Source organism: Urocitellus parryii, unplaced genomic scaffold, assembly GCF_045843805.1.
Source record: "Urocitellus parryii isolate mUroPar1 unplaced genomic scaffold, mUroPar1.hap1 Scaffold_259, whole genome shotgun sequence".
NCBI lineage: Eukaryota > Metazoa > Chordata > Mammalia > Rodentia > Sciuridae > Urocitellus > Urocitellus parryii.
Window position 1 is genome coordinate 78,643 of NW_027552525.1, and position 14,402 is coordinate 93,044.

The 14,402-nt window shown below is 65.9% G+C and overlaps 1 protein-coding gene across 1 annotated transcript in view; it reads left to right on the forward strand.

Annotated features, from left to right (window-relative positions):
• The first annotated feature begins 3,919 nt into the window (after positions 1–3,919).
• Positions 3,920–14,402, forward strand: part of LOC113186783 (protein shisa-like-1) — a 94,987-nt gene continuing 84,504 nt past the window's right edge. Inside the window, exon 1 of the mRNA XM_026394336.2 lies at positions 3,920–4,000. The gene's annotated coding sequence lies outside the window, so the exon portion shown is untranslated. The remainder of the gene's footprint in view (positions 4,001–14,402) is intronic.

Below are 14,402 nucleotides of genomic sequence, written 5' to 3' on the forward strand. Positions count from 1 at the left end.
AATACCCATGAGTCCCTACTGGAACAAAAAACTGATTGGATAAACAAAAACATGGACAGAAAACCCCAAATTCAAGATTTCTTGGATGTATCTTGCAACGTGGAGAACACCGACCAGACCACCGTGGTCACCCTGTCAAGGCCAGTGTCCACCGGGAGGAGTCACGGTGACAGCAGGTGCCCTGGGCGGGTGTGATGAGGCGCTTCTCCTCCGCACCCTCCTCCTCTGGCCCAGCCCAGCCCAACCGGGGAACACCCTTGAAACAATCCCGAGTAAGAGCACTCGCAAAGCAGGGGGCAGCAATCCTAAAACTCTCCAAGCCCCAAAGTCAGGGACGTCTAGAAACATCCACAGCCGGGAGGACCGAAGAGAGCAGGAGAAGTATGAGGACGTGGGATCCGGGAGGGGCCTGGGACCGAAAGGGACCCAGGAAACCTGCATGAAGCCAGGTCCGGCTCACACGTGGCGGTGTGTTAATGTGCCCGTGTCGCACAAGAAGGGAGATGGCGGGACAGGGACAGCGGGTGTCAGGTGATGGAACACGACACTGCCTCAGGGGGGATTCTGTGAACCTCCAACTATCAAAAATGTTAGGACACTATTTTTAACAACAAGCAGAACCCTGCAGGACGATGCCCCAGATTATGGTGAGTCCTTAACCAGAGTCGTGCCGACCCAGCCCGGGGAAGAAGTAAGCGAGGGCTGGCGTTAACGTGGTGGAAACACGCGGAGCCCTGAGACAGGGCTGGGGGACACAGGGGCACACGCCTAGAACACGGAGCCCAGGCCACTGGACAGAAATCCACAAACTCTACAGCCAGGGAGAGCAGTCTTCGAAATCAGGAGCCAAAGAAAGAGCGAGTGGAAGACAGACTTGATCCCCGGGATCCGCATTTTAAAAAGTGCCTCCACTCCTGCAGGTCATCAATTTGATGGAATAGAAAATTACTTCTGTTGGGCCCTAAGTCTTGTCCTCATGGCAAATAAAGTGCTTCTCTCCTCCCCCCAAAAAATAAAAAATAAAAAATGAAAAACAAAACAGTGCCACGGGATGTCCTCCGAGGCCCGACCAGCCAGAGGAACGGGACCCTCTCCTGGAAATTCCCCTGGGGTCCGCTGGCGGATGAGTGGGTGAGGAACGCGGGGCGCCCGTGAGTTCACACCACATCTGACAGCTGTTCCCACTGCAGGGGAACGAGGCCGTCCGCTGTCCCAACACTGGGCCACCCTGAGGACACGCTAGGTGGAGTCGGCCAGCAAGACCTACCTCGGAATGGCACTCAGGTGTGGGACGAGAGGGGACAACCTGCAGCAGAGTCGGGGGGCTGGGGGAGCAGGGGTGGGGACCCCCAGGAGGGCTTGGGTCAAAGGACACGGAGTCTCAGTCACAAGATGACCGTCCTGGAGGTTCCTGCCCAGGCTGTTGTGAGCGCTGTATTTCCCCCTTGGCATCGAGGACAGTCTGAATGTCCCCTCCTCAAAGAACAACCCAGGAAGCTCCGTAAGGCTGGGTCCACCAAGGTAGCTGCTGACCACTCACGGGCCTGGGAGCAGCAGTGCCCACCTCAGGTAGATACTGAGAACAGCCATCACGGACAGGGAGAGCAGGAGGCCTGCAGGAAGTAGGTGGTCAGCAAGGTCAAGGGCTTGCAACCTGTTTTAGGAGGGTTGGGAGGTGTCCAGTGGAGGGGAGGGTGGGGATGGACCAGGGAGAAGGCTCCAGTGTGCAGGACACGGGCAGGGAGCAGGGAGAGGCCATGGGAGCCCTAGGTTGGCCCCGGGCTCACTGGGCAGGGACCTGTGGGAGGGCAGCGAGGGCAGGAGCTTCAGGGGACAGCACTGGACCTGGAAGGAGGCCTTGAGCCTGCCCAGGAAGAGCCTGGCCACCACCCACCACCCACTAGGTGCCCGGGACGTCCCCGAGCCAAGGCACAGGGGTCGTGTGTTCTCCTGGCCCAGGGCCCTGGGGTCAGTGGGAGCCAACGGTCGGCTGACCTACTGAGGAGGGGCTGGGCAGGGGCCTGGCAGCTCCAGAGGGAGGTGAAGAGGGCAGGGCTCCCACCAGGCCTTGCTGCAGGACTGGCCCAACGGGCCGCCAGCTGGCCTGCGGGGGGGCCATCCTGTGGAGGAGTAAGGGCTGGTGGGCTCCCCTGCTTCCAGGCCGCACCCAGAGGCCAGAGGAGACCCAGTGGAGGGGAGGAGCTGACCCCACAAGGCACCACAAGATCCAGGCAGCTGCCTGCTCCCGAGGAGGGAGGGGGCGAGTCCCCGAGCCCAGCCCCCTGGGACAGCCTGTGACCCCCCACCCCCCCGGCCCCTGCAGAGGAGGGCCTTGGCCTGGAGGTTCCCCAGGGTCTTGCCAGACAGAGGAGGGAGGACGGTGGCCTCCCAGGCTCTGGGGCGAGCATCTGTCCAGAGGGGCAGTGGACGGGGGAGAGTCCACCCCAGGCTCGGGTTCAGTTTCTGACAGGGGCAGCCTGGCCCACAGCTTCCACACTGAGACAGCCTGGGGCCCGGCCACCCTGCCCCCAGGCTCCGTCAGCGCCTTCCCTGAGGCTGGGTCCAAGCGACCACGAGGCCTGCCGCGCACCGGGCCTCCTCTGGTCATTCAGCAGGCCCTGGGCTGGCAGTGGGAGGGGGGTCGCTACTGGGTGTCCCGCGGGGTCAGCAACACCCAGAGGCTTGAGAGAAATGCAGGCCCCCAGGCAGGGTGGCCTGAGCCAGGGTGAACCCCTGGTGCACCAGAGAACACCCTGGGAGGCAGAGGGTGTGCGGAGGGCCTGGCCCAGGGAGGACCAGGGGACCAGGGGGGATGAGTGGGAGGCAGAGGGTGTGCAGAGGGCCTGGCCCAGGGAGGACCAGGGGACCAGGGGGATGAGTGGGAGGCAGAGGGTGTGCAGAGGGCCTGGCCCAGGGAGGACCAGGGGACCAGGGGGATGAGTGGGAGGCAGAGGGTGTGCGGAGGGCCTGGCCCAGAGAAGGCAGCCCATGGGGACCAGGGGGGATGCGCGGGGCAGGCGCAGCTGCGTGTCAGGGGCCTGTGAGCAATGCCGGGGCGGAGGAGAGGACCCGTCTGCCAAGGCAGGGTGTGGGGGTGAGAGGAGCACCGGGGGTGGGTGTCCCCTGGGAGCCCTGCACTGTCCTGACTCCCCCGGGGTCCCGGCAATCCCCTCACCCTTCCAGACCTCGGACTCCCCGCCCGTCCATGGTGGGTTCCCCTGGCCTCGCGGGTTATTAGGAGACTAAAGCTAGTGCATCTGAGGGGACAGCACTTGTCCCCTGTCTAGCTGAGCATTTGTCAAGAGCCTTCTGTGGGTGACCATGGAGCGAGGACCAGGCTCCGGGCCGCGGGGAACACAGTGGACAGCGGCCCCTCCTCCTCCAGCCCTGCTGGGGTCCCAGCCCTGCTCTGGCCCTTCTGTCCTTCCAGATGAGGAGACCGAGCAAGCCAAGGAGGGGCTCACCTGGCCCCCGCCTGTCCAGGGCCCGGCTGCTGCAGGAGGGCTGGGGTCTTGGGGACCCCGCCAGGCCCCACACTTCCCAGGTAGCTCCGAGGACCACGTCCTTGCAGGGCCTGGTTCTCCCTCTCCCAGAACATTCCCAGTGAGGACGGCTCGCCCGGGAACGGGCCAGTTTGAGCCACTGGAAATCTCAGCTGGGATCCTGGCGTCTGGGGAAGGGCCGGCTCTAAAAATAAACCGCTCGCCTCAGCCTGAGAGCCGCCGGCAGGAGCCTGAGAGCCCGGGCTGCGCCGACACTCCTGCAGATGCCTGCGGCCCGGCCGGCCACCGCGCCCCCCTCCCAGGCAGCTGGCCCCTGGGATGGGCTGGTGGCAGGTGGCAGCCAGGAATATTTGACCCCGGCTCTGGGCGGCCCCCATCCCCACAGGCTCACGCACAGAGGAGCTCCAGCCTGGGACGAGCGGCCGGGGGCTGCTCCCCAGCACAGCTCCCCCAGGCCAGCCTCACCCTGCTGCTGGACAGTGACCAGCTCCCCACAGGTAAGGGACTGCTCCCTGGGGGACGAGGCCGGCTGTGGCCTGGGGGTGGGGAAGGGGCTCCCGGGAGGCAGGAGCAACTTTCTGTGGTGGCTTGCGTCCTCCCTGGACCCTGAGGGTCCCGGTTCAGGCCTCAGCTGCTCTGGAAGGGGGTCCCGGCGCCACTTACTGCCTCTCTCCGTGCCCCCGTCGGTGGGGACAGCTTGCCCTTTCTGTCTCTCCATAACCTCAGCTACCACCCAGATGTCAGCGTCCGGCGGCTCCCTGTGTGCCGGCCCGTTAGGGGTCTGAGGAGCCAGGTGGAAAGTCTCAGAGGAGGCGTCCGGGTGTGAGAGGAGCCTGGGGCCTTGGGCACGAGAAGGTGTCCCCTCCCTGCTCTGGGGACGCAGAGGGGAAAGGAGAGACACCCAGAGCAGTCCTGCCTGCTGGTGGTGGGCAGGGCCGTCCCAGGGACAGGCTGAGGGGGGTGGACTCGGCCCCCCGTGGGTCTCCAGGTCCCGAATCAGACGCCGAGGTTTATAAAGGGGCTGGTTTCTACTGGGGTGGCTTGGGCCCGCGGAGCCGAGCTGGCGTGAGGGAACTTGGAGCTGGGCCCACCTGGCCCCTCGTGCTCACGGGGGCCAGCAAGTGTGGCTTTCTGCCTCGGGGCTTTCTGTGCCGGGTGCCTGGGCTCACCCTCACCTGAGGGTCAAGCCATCAGAGATGAGAGCTGGTGGACCAAGGAGTGTCCCCTCATCAGAGGGTCAGGTGCTGTGGGCCGGAGGGGTTTGATCAGCCTTGCCCGGCTCCCGGGAGAGGAGTCACGAGGGACGTGGGACAAGGAGTCACGAGGGGCGTGGGGCTGAGCTGGCACGAGGCTCCGCCAGCTCCTGCAGTGGGGCTGGCCAGGTCAGAGCCAGGTCAGAGCAGAAGGTGAGAAGGGCTACTGGGGAGTTTGGCCCAGAGGTGTGGCTCCAACGGGGAGCACAGACCCAGGAGGAAAGCACTCCCAGTGGCCAGTGGAAGGATCCTGGGCAGCCACATGGGGCCTGGGACTGCCAAGGCCCCTGAGCAGGGCCACACCTGACCCCTGCTGTCCACTCCAAGTCACATCCCACCCCAGGGCTGGTTCCCTCTCCCTGCTCCCTCCCCCATGTGTCCTTAGAACCCCCCAAGTGTCCTAAGCAACACCCAGTATTTCTCCCACCTTTGCATGTGACCTGAGGTCGGCATAGAATTCCAGCTGGGCACGCTCCCGAGGCCAGCACCCAGACCTGAGCACAGCTCTCAGGCCTCTGCACTTTGGTCTTCTGTCTATAAAATGGGGTGAGCTCCCTCCCTCGCCACTGGCTGCCAGCACAGGGTGGCGTCTGGGGCAGGGGACACTGTCCATCAAGGTCTGGTCTTCTCCTGATCACACTGGGAGTCTCCAGGTCCATTACCTCCCAGCCTGGAGCCTGGTGCCCGGAGGCCCACAGCAATGCTGCTGGACACACACGCGGGGTCACACAACCTGCGGCGATCCTTACAAGGGCACCACGAGCCCATCCGCGTCAGATGGTGGGGACAATGCCCATGGAAGCAGCCTCTGCTCCCGGCTGAAGCCAAGGCAGACAGATTTGGGTCCACAGCCCTGGGGTCACCTCTCACAATGGGGACAGCCTGCTGAGGGCAGAGCCAGGTGGCCATAGCCATCGGTCACTGGGTGCTGGCTTCACCTGGGGACGCCTGCTCGGCTCTGGCTGGTTTGGTTCCCACTCGGTGTGGCCGTGGTGTGGACACCGCCTCATCCCTGGGTGCCTTGGACGTGTGCTCCCGAGAGGCCCCCCAGACCCTCAGAGCCCCCAGTCCGGCACAGCGGCTGCAGCCACCAGGAAAGCGGAGGGAGAGGGAGGTGGTGGCTGCTTCCCCACCCCGTGGAGAGGCCACGGGACCCAGAGGCCTGGAAACCGAGGCGTGTGCCTGAAATAGCAGTAGATTTATCAAGCGCTGCTCAGAGCCGGGCTCGGCGCTCGAGGCTGTGCACATCCCACCAGTCTGCAAACACTCGACCTTGAGCAAAAGCACCAATACCCTAGTGCCAACGAGTGGCCACCATGGAGTCCCCGGCCTGTCCCCAAATCCCTGCTGCGTGTGCAGCCCCTGCAGAGGTGGCTGGATTCCCAGGGCCGCAGAGGCCCCTCTGGAGGGTGCTGGGTCCCGCCAGCTCGCTGGCCCAGCTGTGGGGCTGAGGGTGAGTCTGCCCCAGGAAAGCCCTGTCGGGGGTCACCGTTCAGCCAGGTCACCAGGCCCATGCCCGTTGAGGAGGAGGGGGCCTCCTCGTGGCCCTGCGTGGCCCTGCCCTGGCCAGCTCCTGCTCTAACTGCCGCATGATGAGCGTGTCCTAAGCTCCGCGGCTCACAGCAGCCGATGTGTGTGTTTCCTGCTCCTCCTTGGGTTTGGCGGGGGGTTGGCTGAGCCCAGCTGCTCTGACCGCCCTGGGCTCCAGGCTGTGGACAGGTGTGGGGCCTGCAGATACAGCAGGAGAGAAAAGGCCATGTCCTGTGAGCTGGGGGTCTGTCTGCTCACGTCCCTTGGCTATTGTCACCTGACCCCACAGCCTGCAGGGCGCAGTCCCAGGCCCACAGGCGGAGCCCACTGCCTGGGGGGAGGGGCGCTGCAGTCCCAGGGTGGACTCTGATTTAGTCACCTGCCCGTCCCCCTGCAGGCCAGGTGAGGACAGCCCTGGGCCAGCTTCCCCTGGGGGCGGGGGAGGGGAGTAGAGGTCTCTTCAGCAAGGAGCCACCCCTGGGGTCACAGATGGGTGTCAGGGAAACAGTCAGGTGGAGCCCAGAGTCCCTGCCGGCCTCCCAGCGTAGAGGTCCAAGAAGAGGAAGGAGAGTGGGAGCCCGGCGAGGGGGCAGCAGCGTCTTCTCCAGGAGGAGCTGCTGAGCATGCGGCAGAGGAGCGGGCAGGGGCACGAAGGGCACTGCCCAGGCTCAGGCCGCAGGCAGAAGGTCTGTGCCCCAGGTAGCTGGCTGCCCTGCTGCCACCTGCTAAGCCCCTGCCGTCCCTCTCTGGGCCTGGACAAGGCGGTGGGTGGCTTGGGACCCTGTCGGGCGGCTCCCTCAGGCTCCAACGCACTCGCCTGGCACTAGCTCCAAATGAAGTGGTTCGGGAGCCTCTGATCTCATTAGTGAGTCACAGCGTCCTGCTCTTCAATAATTCATAGCTGGAGCCTCTGGCCACAGCAGCTCTGGAGAATTACCCAGCCGGCAGCCGGCAGAGAGGCCGCCACTCGAAAGGTCACTCACAAATACTCCCCTTCTTGTCCATTCGCAAAGCGAGGAATCTGCGGCCCTGCGCCCTGGGCGAGGAAGTGTTTAAATACCAGCTGCCGCAAACCCCGCAGGGGACCGGTTGGCTTTTCCTGGTTAAATGTTCCCGTCTCCAGAGAACTCGACACCGGGCAGAGCGCACACCACAGGGAAGGGACCCGCGTGCAGATGGGCGCCTGCGTCCTGCAGCTGGGCCCCGGGTGCCCACTTCAGCCTCGGCCTATGCACCTGTGAAACAGGTGGATGAGGCCTGCCTGGGCCATGCGGAGGGAGAGGACGGGTCGGCCAGTGTCAGGACAGGCGCTGGGGTCCCGAGCCAGGAGGAGACAGCAAGGGAGGGCCCCGGGCCCAGAGAGGGGAGGGAGCAAGGAGAGGGAGGGTGGCCCCCACAGGCCACACACACATGGTCTAGAGAGACCCGGTGACCTCAGGGGTCCCCCTGCAGGCTGTGCACACAGAAGGCCCAGCACACTTGGCCAGGAGGTCCCCGGGGACACGTGGGAGCTGCTGTGGTGGCCGCCCAGGGTGCCAGGCCCCAGCTGCCCCTGCTGCAGTCACTCAGAGGTCCAGGCCCCCCAACATCATCTCTGGCTCAGAAAGGAAGCCGGCTGGGCAGGAGCCATCTTAGCGATTGTCTTGCCACCCCGGGGCGAGGGGCCTGGCCTCTTCCTGCCACTGTCCCTGCCTCTGCAGAGGGGCCACACTAAGCTCCACTCTGCCCACAAGGAGCCGGGCCTGGAACCAGGTGGCCTGCAAGTAGACGCCTGCCCTGCCTCCCGTCAGTCAGAGGTCCCCGCGGTCACGCGCCCCTGTGTGCCTCAGTTCCCCAGTCCTGACTTGGGGTGACGGCAGCACCTGTCACTGGGTCACTGCGAAGACAGCAGGTTCTCGGAGCAGCGCTGGGCGGGGCTCGGGGGGCCTCAGCGGAGTCCCAGCCCTGGGCACTGGCTCCCCACTTCACGGCAGCCCAGGGGAGGCCCGACCTGGGCCTGTGCTCAGAATGACTCAGACAAAGCCCTTACCTTGGGCCTCGAGGAGTGGACTCCGGGCCTCGTGGGCCTCGAGCTTCCTTTGGCAGTTTGAAGTGACCCCTCTCCTGCGGGCTGTTCTGGGGGAGGGGGAGGACCTCTGGAACTCCTGCTGGGGGCTGGGCAGACCCTGGCCGAGCCCGTCTCTTCCAGGAGAACCACCTGACCCAGGGGCCATCAGACCTGCCACCAAACCCCGGCCCCCAGCTGGAGAAGAGCAGGGGCCGGGGCTGCCTTCCCAACTCCCGTTCCCTGAGCTCGGCCCTGGCCCGCCACACCAGGGACATGGGACACATGACAGGTGCCACCAGCCAGGGGCTGGACGGGTCTCCTGGGGAACTCCCTGGGTCCTCCCTGGGCGTCTCCCTGGAGCGTCCCAGCACCCCCCGCCGCCTGTCCTCCCTCCTCACCTTCCTGCCCGCAGCCTGGGTGGCGGGGACGGAAGCTGGCGTCTCCTGACAGTTGAGAAGTGTTGGCTGTTTTCTCTTAAACTCCCGTGAGTGGAGTGTCTCCTCTTCCTCTCTCCACAATGTGCACGAGAGCCCTTCCCCGCTGCCCGGCGGCAGAGGCCCGCTCCTGCGTCGCCTCCTCTGATCCCCTCCACTGGTGGCAGGAAGGACCTCTTGACCCCACACGCCTGGTGTCCCCGAGGCTCGGGGCTCGGCCGCTGCCCTCCCTGTGTTGCCTCCAGAGGCCTCGGGGCTCGGCCTGGGGGCCCAGCAGCAGGACCTGGCCCTCATTCTCGAGAGGACCCTGAGGTTCAGGGAGCCAGGGCCACGCACCCAGCCACCTGTGATGGTGGCAATGCTGGGCCTGGACGTCTACTGGCCTGGCCACCAACCCGGCCCTTGTCTGTGACCACACAGGCAGGACTCAGGGCCACAGCTGGACTCCCCGGGGCCGTGACCGTGCAGGGCCCGCCCCCCACTGGCCCTCGGGTCCTTGAAGAGTGGGACTCCGGGCTTATGGCCTTCCGTCCCTGGCAGCGCCAGCTGTCCCTGCTCCCCACAGACCAGCAGGGGCTCTAGTTGACCAGAGTCCAGGCCTGTGGTGAGCAGATGACCAGTGGGGCCCTGGACACAGGGGTCCCTTCTCCAGCTGTGGCAGCCCTGGCAGGCCACTTCCTCCTGGGCTGCTGCGTGTGGCCATCCCCTCTCTGCATGAGGCCTGAGGGAGGAAGGGCCTTGCTGGCCACTCGGCTGGTGGCTGAGGACCCCCACACGGGCTCTGCCCCGAGTGCCCGAGGAGCAGCCTCTCGTGGGCACTGGGCCCCTGTGTGACCAGGGCTGGGTGAGCCTGTGTGGTGGCCTGGACGGGTGGACAGACCCTCGGAGCCCAGGACTCTCCAGGGGTCGGTATCAGAGGCTTCCCGCAGCCCAGGCAGGCCCAGGTGTGGACACTGCTGGCCAGGTCACTTGGTCCTCAGACCAGGTCTGCCCCACTCTGAGGTCTTCGCATTTGCTGTTCCCTGTGCCGAGACCCCTTCCCTCCTGCCCCTAAGTGTCCCTTCAGCATCTCTGTCCCTCCCTCTCCCTCTCCCCCCAGCCTCGTCCTGTGCCTTGGAGAAGAGCAGCGCTGGGCTCCTTCCCCGTCCTGTGGTAAAGTCAGCGGGAGGACATGACCACAGTGGCCCCACTTGTCACTGGCCTGGCCTCCTGGACCCAACCTCTTGTGAGAGGAGACGGGACGCGGGGGGAGGGGCTGTGGTCCTTGTGGTTCCGCGACGTCGTGTTTAGGCAGGGCCTGCTGGACTAGCCACCGCACCCTCAGGGCCCAGCTCCCGTCCCCTCCCGGGGAGGAGCACAGGCGTCAGGGACTCCTTCCCGCCCCCACAGCCCGCGGTGGGCACGCAGAACTCCAGAGCCGAGCTCCGCTCCAGCCTCTGATCTCTCCAAGATCAGTCACCGCAGGCCACGGGCTCCTCGCCAGCTCCACGCCGCCCGCCAATTAGCTTCCCCGGCGTGCGGAGGCGGCTTCGCCAGCCAGGAGGACTGGAGGACAATTAGGGTCCTCGTGCCTCCCGCTGCCTCCCGCCACCGCTGCTCCTGGGAGCGGAGCACGGAGCATGGAGCCACCTCAGTGGGGTCCCTCTGCAGCTTCCCGACTCTCCATGTTGCGAGGTCACCACCCCGAAGCAAGGATCCCAGGGCCGGGCTGAGGCCAGCGGAGCTGAGGCACCAAGGAGGGGCCCGTCCAGCGGGATGCAGAGGGCAGGGGCTGCAGGACAGCGCTGGGCAACCAGGGGGCCCAGGAAGGACCAGGCTCCAGGGCCTCGAGGGCCCTTCTGTAAGCAGCTCCGCACGCCCACGCCAAGAGGTGATGGGGTGGGCAGCAGGCGAGAGGGAGAGGCCGGGAACAGGCTCAGGGGACAGCTGCCAAACTGGGCAGGTGGGGCAGCCGACCCGGCCAGCTGTCCCGGAGGCTGGTGGCCCCTGCTCGCTGTATGAGCTGGGCAGTCCCTGGGCCTCCCGGAAGACAGGCCTCGTAGTTCTCTCTGATGAGAGTCCACGGGTCGTCGGGTTCAGCAAGGTGCTTTGCAAACTGAAATTCTGGGCTGTGTCCTAGGTAGTTGCTAGAAGCCATAGAATAGCCAATAGGTGCCGCCCGCCTGGCACTGGGGGAAGATGAGCTGCGTTGGTCCGGTGGCCCCCAGGCTGTCCCAGAAGATGCAGCCCAGGGGCTGCGAGGGCGCTGTGGATGTGCACAGCCTGGCTGTGTGACTTGTGTGGGCTGCTTCACCTCTCTGTGCCCAGAACTGGCACATCTGTCACACCGTGAGGTGATCGCCCTGGAGCACAGCTGTGCAGACCGTCACCTCACCGTCCACGGGGGCCAATAAATGTGCGGAGCGGCCGTGACCCGGCGGTGGCACCTATGACTCCACCCCCTGAGGTTGGCCTCCCCTTTGCTGCCTGAGTCTCTATTGTGAGGTTGAAGACTCCAGTGCGCGCCCACACGGTGCCACCCGCGGTCCCTGCACCCGAGGTCCCTGCCCAGCTGCCTAGTCTCCCATGCAGCCCTAACCCACTTCTGGCCCTTTCCTGTCCCCGTGGCCCACCTCGGCCCTCCCAGGGCCCCCACCTGGGCTCAGTCACACTCACCACCTCCTTGGGCAGCCCCAGCTGGGGACGTCATGAGACCCGCCTTCTGCACCCGGAAACCGGAGCTGTGGGGAGGGGGCTTCCCAAGACCATGGGTATAGGGGTGGGGGGCCGGGGTGGGGGGCCGGGAGCCAAGCCAACCTGGACCCTGCCAGCATCACAAGCCTGGGGCGGGCCAGTCCCAGGCCGGCCGTCGCTGGGTGAGCTGACCACCTGCCGTCTGGGAGCTGGGGTGCTGGGGCGGGCCTGCCGGCTGCTCTCCACCTGTCCCTGCCTGTCACCCCCTAGGTGACCAGGACCCGTCACGCAGCATCCCTTCTGGGCACTTTAGAAGCTGGCCCACTGCCCCCTCCCCTAGACGGTCAGGTCTAGCCGTCTTTCCCGGCGTTCAGAGCGCCGAGCGCTGCCCACAGGAGACTGTCCTCCCCGGGTTCCCTGTGCGGTGTGCACCTCTCGGCTGGGCCTGGGCTCTGTCTCCCGTGCCTTCCTGCTGACCTCTGACTGCCCTCCAGGCACCGGACAGGAGGGGTTGGCCTCGAGACCCTGCACCTGGCTGGACTCCTAGGTCAAGGCCTCTGCCCTCTGTCCGCAGGCTGCTGGCTCCCCTGGGGCAGGGCCTGGGTCTCATTCACTGTGGTTCCTACGGCCAGCACAGGGCCTGGCCAGAGGAGGTGGACGTCCAGGAGTAGAGGACACTGCCAGAAAGAACCATCTCATAAGGAAGGCTGGGGAGCAAGGAAGGGCCTAGCTCTGGGGGTGACGTCCAGGCCGAGACCTTGTGACACTGGCCAGGGCCGTTGGGGGACCAGCGTTCCAGGGAGAGGGGACAGCAGGAGCCAGATGGGTGGGAGGACCTGAGACTGAAGTGAGACCCTGAGGCCCTGGACGGCAGGGTGTGGCCCAGGGTGAGGTGTCAGAGCGCCCCCAGGGCCCCCAAGTGCTGGGTCTCCTGGCATCTCTGTGAAGCACCCCCCTTTCAGGGGGGCAGGGGGACTGTGGAGCCTCAGGAACCCAACTGGGTCTCGGTGGAGGAGCTGCTTAGGAGGCGCCAGGTGGTACCTAAAGAGACTGTTTCAGTTCTTCCCGGGCTCCACCTCCCGACCGCCCTGCTTCTGCCCACCTCCTGGTCGCAGCCCTGAGCCCTGGCACTGCCAGCCAGCCGCTGACTCCACCCCCTGAGGTTGGCGGCTCCTTCTGGAGGGGTGACGCCCAGCGGGGGCCTCAGCTCCTCCCCGCCCCCCAGGACGCCCCACTGGCCCTGGAGTTTAACACGCGTGCAAATCTGTGAGCAGGGGACACCAGGCGCCCTGGCTCTCCCACCCATGGCTGCGCTCCCCTTGCCCCTGCCCTTGAGCTCTCCTTGTAACTCCAGATACTACGCGGGCACCTCTGTCCTGCGCCTCTGCGCCATCTGGGGCTCGGCTCTGAGATTCCAGGCTGGGCTCCCCCACACCCCCTACTCCCCCACCCCCTTACTGGCCCTAACTGACTCCATGATTTCTAACAGGCCACGGCCACTCTCCCGGCCCAGCCGTCCAGCCTCTGCCCCTCTGCTGTGTCTTCCCCCAGGCCAACAGCCCTCCTGGACAGCTCTGAACAGGCCTGCTGGCCCCCCGAGCACCGTCGGCCTGGGCCTGGGTGTCCACCGGCACCACCTCCCTCCCCAAGCCCCACCTGGCCCTGTGTCCTCCCGGCCTCTCTCAATCCCTCAGGCCAGCCGCTGCCCCACCCCCACCAGGTGCAGGCCCTTCCCTGGTCAGGAGGGTCGGCTGCTTCACCTGGAGCTTCAAAGTCACCGTCCGCAGCCGGGCCCGCCCTGTGGTTCTGACACCACCCTCCCAGACGCAGTCCTGCTTTTTCTCCCCGTTCCTGCCCGCAGCTCTGACCACAGTGCCCGGGCAGGGCCTGGCCCTCGGGGGGTGGGCTGCAGCCCCTGTCCATCCACCTCTTCTCCTGGCCCCTGACTACAGGAGCGCTGTGAGCGTGCAGCCTGGGCTCAGGTGTGTGTGTAGCCAGGGCTCAGGTGTGCGTTCACCTGGGCTCAGGTGTGCACACAGCTAGGCTCAGGTGGTCACGCAGGCTGGGCCCAGATGTGCATGTAACCTGGGCTCAGGTGTGCGTTCACCTGGACCGAGGTGCACACGTAGCCCGGGCTCAGGTGGGCACTCGGCTGGGCTGGGTTGGGCATGCACCTGGGCCCAGTGTTTGGCTGGGGCAGGGCACACCCGCGCCTCCCCTTGTCTGGAGCGGCCCTGTTTGGCCCTCATGCTGTGGACCGTCCACTGGTGCAGAACCTCCTCCCCTGAGCTTGGCTGCCCCAGGCCTTGGGAGCGTGGACTCTCCTGAGTCTCGTCCCTTGTCCCCGCCGTCCTTGCCCCTCCGAGAGCTCTCAGGGTCAGCAGGCGTGGGGCCTCCCTCACCGCCCGCTCCCCGGGCCTTGACCTGGGCACATGCCGCTTGCTCAGCTAGGGTTCCTCAGGTCATTATTTTCTATCCACGGCCGCCCTTCCGCATGGCCTCTGCGCTCTCCAGCCGGCCACTCCCCGATGGCGGCATCTGTCCTGGCTCCCGGACCCTTGGCCCACCTCTGACCGCAGGGCGTTCTGCTCTGCGCCCCAGGGTCCCCCGTCTCCACAGTATCACTCCATCTTGCAGTGCCTCTGTGGTCACTCACTGTCCCTCCACCCGCGTCGTTAACCCCGCATCTTCCGCATCTTACTGTCCACTACTCGCTCCGCTTCCTGGGCTCTCGCCCGTCGCCAGCCCCTGGAGGACCCACCAGAGTCCAGAGAGGAAGCCAGTGACATGGTGCATGGAGAGGGCAGGGCCAGCACCTGAGACTCCTGCACGGCCAGACCTGGGGCTGGACGTCCCCTACTGGGGCAGAGGTGTCCGAGGGACATGCCTGCCACTTCCTCCTGCCCCCTTTTCTGGCCTTTCCTTCCTTCCCGCACCCACTCTCACCTACCCTGCTCCCCTG